This window comes from Astatotilapia calliptera, chromosome 3 (assembly GCF_964374335.1).
Source record: "Astatotilapia calliptera chromosome 3, fAstCal68.1, whole genome shotgun sequence".
In the NCBI taxonomy this organism is placed as follows: domain Eukaryota; kingdom Metazoa; phylum Chordata; class Actinopteri; order Cichliformes; family Cichlidae; genus Astatotilapia; species Astatotilapia calliptera.
Window position 1 is genome coordinate 64424726 of NC_137424.1, and position 6055 is coordinate 64430780.

The following is a 6055-nucleotide window of genomic DNA, read 5'->3' on the forward strand; positions in this document are numbered from 1 at the left end:
CACATTCATTTTTTACTCCAAAACTATTGTCTTTGCATTGAGAATCATCCTCCTCCTCCCTCTGTGCAGCCTTGTCCTTTATCTTGGTCGCCAACAATGGAGGCTGAAGCGCTCCTTCAACACAGCAAGCCACTCTGACATCTGCACCTACCACATGGCTGCCATGGAGCTGGTTTGGGTTTTGGGGATTTTTATCGAGTATGGTGGCATATACACGTCTCAGACAGTGATTCAAACAGTGGGGTCTTTTGCTTGTTTGTTTACTTACTATGGAGAGATTATTTTTCATGTCCTGACCTGTATAGACCGTTACTTGGCTGTAGTTCACCCCATCATTTACCTGGGATTAAGAAATGCCCGTGGGGCCAGGATCAGAAACATTAACACTGGTTGTTCTTGGATTCTTTGTTTTGGACTTGCAGCTATATATACAATTAACAATAGCATCATAATGTTGTTTTGCTTTTTAGCTTTGTGTTTACTACTCATATCTTTCTGCAGTCTCTCTGTACTCTGGGTTCTGATTCGCCCAGGGCCAGGACAGCAACATGGAGAAAAGGAGAAGCATAACCAGTCAAAGGTTAAAGCTTTCTATAACATTACCGCTATCACCTGTGTTGTTTGGTTGTGGTTTCTGGGGCTCCTTGCTTATATAGCTATGGACAACTCACCTTTGCTAAGCAGCACTGTGAAGTGTGCAGTGCAAATGAGTACAGTCTGGTTTAATCTGCCCAGCAGTTTGGTGTTACCTCTGCTGTATCTGCACAAGATAGGAAAACTCTCATGTTGCTTGTATAACAATGAATAAAGGCGTAAAGGTGTTAATGAGAATATCAGAACAGCATTTATTGCTTATTTTTGCTTCTTTTACAAAAAAAATATTATTTTGTTTTTTAATATCACATTTTCACTTGAAGGCAAAAATTAAATAAATGGGAATTAACAGTGGTGAATGAGTAATTGTACGACTTTGAAAATTCATACTAAATCACAAATAATTCACAAGATACGGTTAAACTAGTTCATGTGTCAGTCTGTCTTTTCACATCCCCCCCTTCCTCCTCCTTATTTTTGGGGATATTGTCCCCTACTTGTTCAATGTTGAATTTGAGCTGCTTGATAGTCCTGGGTGTCATAGTTCTCTTTACATGATGTGCCAAGTGTTTTCAGTTGGTAAAAGGTCTGGACTACAGGCAGGACTGTCCAGCACCCAAATTCTTCTCCTGTGATGCCAGGCTATTATATATGGCAGAATACAGTTTAGGCATCATCTGGGAGCATATGATGCTCTAAAATCTATAAGGATCCTTCAGCAATGATGGTGCCTTTCCAGATGTCCAAGATGTAGTTTCTATGTATTCCCATACCTTTAGTGTTTTTTAAGTACTGAAAAACACCTTTTTCAAGGTGCACATTTTATACCCAGTCATGACCTGCAAAATGTTTCATTAGCTGTTTTTGTTATTACCACTTACCTTCCCAGCCTTTTGTTGTCCCCATCCCAAGTTTTATAAAACATGTAACTGCCCTCAAACTGAAAATGATGTAATAACTTAAAACCAACAATTCATTTTCTCAATTGAAACATTTCATGTATGTTTTCTGTGTTCTAATGTTAATAAGTTATGGGTTTATGAGATGTGCAAATCATTGCATTTTGCTTTTATCCATACTTTACACAGCATCACAGCAGTTTTTGAATTAGAGTTGTACTTACAAAAGAGACACCTTTTTATTCTGTGCTGGTTTGTTCAAAAGTATATACAACTGCAACCATGACCTTTGTAGCTCTGCAATGATACTAACCTTAAGTTTTGGAGAAAAGAAAACAGAATATTTTATTTTGGTAGCAAGAAATTAGGCTTGAGGAGTTTACGAATGGTGACTGAAACTTCTGGTATTTAGTCAGCTTTTAGATAGTTGTTGTATATCGTATACATTGTTGGTATAAGATGAAACTGATTGACTGTTGCTATGTGATCGAAATGGTGTCAGGTAAACCTGCCCAGGAATTATATATATCTTAATTTATCTTCTGTTAACTTACAGAACACATTTCAAATGGCCCATATACTGACACTTTGTATGTCAATTGACTGGTTATGAGTCCGTTCAACAGTCACATGCCAAAGGGCAGGTATAACTAAGTTATAGCTAAATGGACACTTATTTTTAGTAAAATGTCGAAACTCAGTAGAAGAAAAATATGGATCTGAATAACATCCAGAAGTCTCTCTAACAAAAATTATCTTGAAATTGAATTGAATTGAATTGAATCTGCAGTCTGGGAAGATCCAGGCAACAGGTCTAATTATATTTGTCTTACCATCCAGCGACATTCAACATTATAGTAGCTGAGATATGTAAACTATATAAACTATAATATAAACATATAAATATGAACCTTTTTATCCAATAGTGATTTATAGCACAGATTTTGCTTCATGTAGAAATGTTTGGGTTATAAAGTCTTACCCAGAATTTTAACAGGTGTTGTAATGTGTAATAGGCTATTTTTAAAGATGGTAGTGGTTTAATGATCACAGTAGAATCTGTAGATGGACTTCTTCTGTCTCCATAGAATTTGTAGGATATTAATTGTATTTATTTAGATATGTTGTGTATTTAATAAGATAAGATAGCTTTCATTTAATTTTAGTGTTTCTTAATCCTTCAGCTCTTTAATAGATACTATATTGGTTGAAATCCAATCAGATTTCAATAGTGTGTTTAAGTGGTGTCTGTGTAAAATCAACATCTAATAGAGTAATTGTTTCAAATTGTAATCAAATGATGTAATGTGTATTCTATGAATCAAATAGATTTTTTTCATGCTGTCTGATTAAATATAGTTTTGTGCGACATGTCTTTAGAATCTGTAGATGGACCTCTTCTGTCACACATGTCAGCAGAAAATCAAATCAAATATAAGAGCAGGAATGTGAGAATTTTAAGAATAAATAATGTGCAAATATAAGATTGAATGTACTTTTCTAAATATGTATTACATATATATGTATATATTTCTACGTGTTTTTCCGTGCATATAAATGTATATAAAATAAAATATACAGAGGTCAGCAGTTGAATATTGTGCAAATGAAATGTCATATAAGTAGAGTATGGAGTGCATAATGTCGAAGTGAAAGTGAGGTGTCTATGAAGTGTTCAGCAGTCTGTTGGCCAGATGGACCCAAGAGAGAGATTCAACACAGACACTCAAGATACATGAAGTGTATCAATAGAGAGAGTGTCAATACAGATAATGCTTGTGAACATGTACAAGTTAGCCAGCAGTGTAGCAATGGGAATTGCATTTACCTGTGTGTTCCACCCGGAGTTTTGAGAGAAGGTGAGAAGTAGAGACTCATGACTGTTTATTAAGAGTTTAATAAAAGTTTACCTCGGAGGAGGGAAAGTTCAACCGAGCATCTTGTGAAGTTTATAGAGAGAACAAGATGAAACATGGTGGCAGCAGGGTCTAGAGTGATCCACACCGCGCTTTGAAGACAACAGATTGAGCGGACGGTATCGACGCGTCCAGCTAGGCTAGTTAGCCTCGGAGGTGCTAACGGCTCAGGACAGCAGGTGAGACGCTGACGAGAAGAGCGCAGTGGCTTCTATGATGGATGGATTGAAGCCACCCGCACAGTGGAGTATGGATTCAGTGAACCTGTCTAAAGCGTGGAAAACATGGAAAGAAGAGTTTAGACTCTACACGGAACTAGCTCTGCCGGATGCTGAGGAAAAGGCGAGAGTGAAGCTGTTTTACTATCTGATCGGGGAACGGGGCAGGGAGCTCTGTGGAACGCTGATCGGAGCTGAGGCAAGAGTAACAGTAAGTGAGCTGATGAGAAAAATCGATGAACACTGTAATCCCAAAGTTAATGAGACTGTCGAGAGATACAGATTTTTTGCACGCAATCAGGCTCCTGGAGAAAATATTGATAAATATGTTACGGACCTGAGAATGCTGGCGAGCACCTGCAACTTTGGACAATTAAAAGACTCACTGATCAGAGACAGGATCGTCTGTGGCACGAACAGCTCCAGTTGGAGGGAAAGGTTGCTCAGAGAAGAGAACCTCACATTAGACAGATGTCTAGATATTTGTAGAGCAATGGAGATTTCAAGAGAATACAACAAAACAATAGCGGGACAGGCTGTGGAGGAACTGCATGCAGTAAAACAAAAAGAGAGAAAAAGACTGTATAAAGAGATATCATGCAGATTTTTTGGAAGAGCACATGAAAGACTCAAATCAAAATGCCCAGCATATGGAAAAAAATGCAAAAAATGTGGCAAAGAAAATCATTTTGCTATAGCATGCAGGAGTAAAAGCAGACAGAGTGAAAGTGACGGAGCAGGACTCGGATTCCTGTGAGGACATAATGACTGTCACAGCTATGACACAGACTGCAGTAGAAGTGAACCAGATCAAAGAATCAGACATGAAAAAACGAGAGCAGCTGTTTGCAGGCATGATGATCGGCAACAGCCTGGTCAAGTTTCAAGTTGACTGTGGTGCAACCTGCAACGTTATTCCCATCAACTTGTTGAACCTTAACATCAAAATGGAGCACACAGACAAGGTTCTTGTGATGTACAATAAGTCAAGGCTGTGTCCATTAGGAAAGTGTAAGGTCAAGCTGACAAACCCAAGAAACAACAAAAAGTACAGAGTCGAGTTCCAAGTGGTAGAGGAGGATTGTAAAACACCTCTACTTGGGAGAACAGCTAGTGAAGCCATGAAGCTAATACAAGTTAAATATGATAACATCTGTGCTTTGGACAGCTCAGTGACAACAGCTCCATCAGAGAAAAACGCATGGTTGTTGCAAGAGATAAAGACAGAGTTTCAGGATGTGTTTACAGGAGATGTGTCACGGTATGGCATGGCACACCGTGGAAGGAGTGGGGAAGGAGGACCCAGGCGCGGTGCTCTATGTACAAACAGTGTTTATTTACAGAGTGAAAACAACGTAACAATAAATCCCCGTGTTCTCCCAGACTCCCGTGTCGTGTCTCCTGTGAATAGTCCGTGTGCTCTCTGCTCCCGTGTCAGCACCCCCCGGTGCTCGCTGCTCTCCGTGCCTTCCACGCTCTTCCTGCGGGAAACAATAGCGCAGCTGTCAGGACACTCAGAAATGGCAGGCATACACTTTCTGACTAAACTTAGACAGGGTGACTAACGTGGAGTCTCATGCAATGATCCCGCGTCGGTGGGAGCTCCAAGACTCTCCTAAGTAGCTCCCCCGACGAGCCCTGATCAGCGGCAGGTGTGTGGCTTCGGGTGTGGCCAGTCCTTCCGCAGGGCCACACCCCTCAGGCCTGCAGGTGGCTGAGCTCCATCCTCCAAGCATCCCCGCAGACATAAACACACACACTCACATCTACAATCATGGAGGAGAGCAGCAGCAATACCAAAATACATATAATAATAATAATAATAATATAATACATAACTGCTCAGGGATCCTGGGTCGCCCAGTCCCAGGACCCTGACAAGATGGATGTTTGCAAGGTGAATATGAGCTGGAAATCGACACAACAGTGCAGCCCGTCAAACTGCCAAAACGCAGAGTCCCAGTGTCGATGATGAAACCACTGAAAGAGGAACTGATGAGCCTTGCAGACAGACAAATAATAGCACCAGTGGAAGGTAGTACTGATTGGATCAGTGGGATGGTGACAGTGCAGAAGCCAAATGGCAAACCCAGGATATGTATTGACCCAAGACCTCTCAACAAAGCTTTGAAGCGTAGTCACTTCCCGTTACCAACAATAGATGACATCTTGCCAGATGTGTCAAAAGCAAAAGTTTTCACAGTTTGTGATGTGAAACATGGCTTTTGGCATGTGAAGCTTACAGAAGAGTCAAGCCATCTCACGACATTCGCAACACCATTTGGTCGCTTTCGTTGGCTGAGAATGCCGATGGGGATCAGCCCAGCGCCAGAGGTCTTTCAGCGCAAACTGATGCAAGCGTTAGAGAACCTGCCAGGCACATACATCATTGCTGATGACATCCTGATCACTGGAAAAGGAGAGATGA

General features: G+C 40.6%; 1 long non-coding RNA gene across 1 annotated transcript; it reads right to left on the reverse strand.

Annotated features, from left to right (window-relative positions):
- Nucleotides 1-4944: 4944 nt before the first annotated feature.
- LOC145426096 (uncharacterized) lies at nucleotides 4945-5332 on the reverse strand. Its single transcript, XR_013906858.1, has 2 exons — nucleotides 5194-5332; nucleotides 4945-5108 (listed from the first exon to the last, which is right to left on the reverse strand). It is a non-coding gene; the product is annotated as an uncharacterized LOC145426096 (long non-coding RNA).
- Nucleotides 5333-6055: the final 723 nt, after the last annotated feature.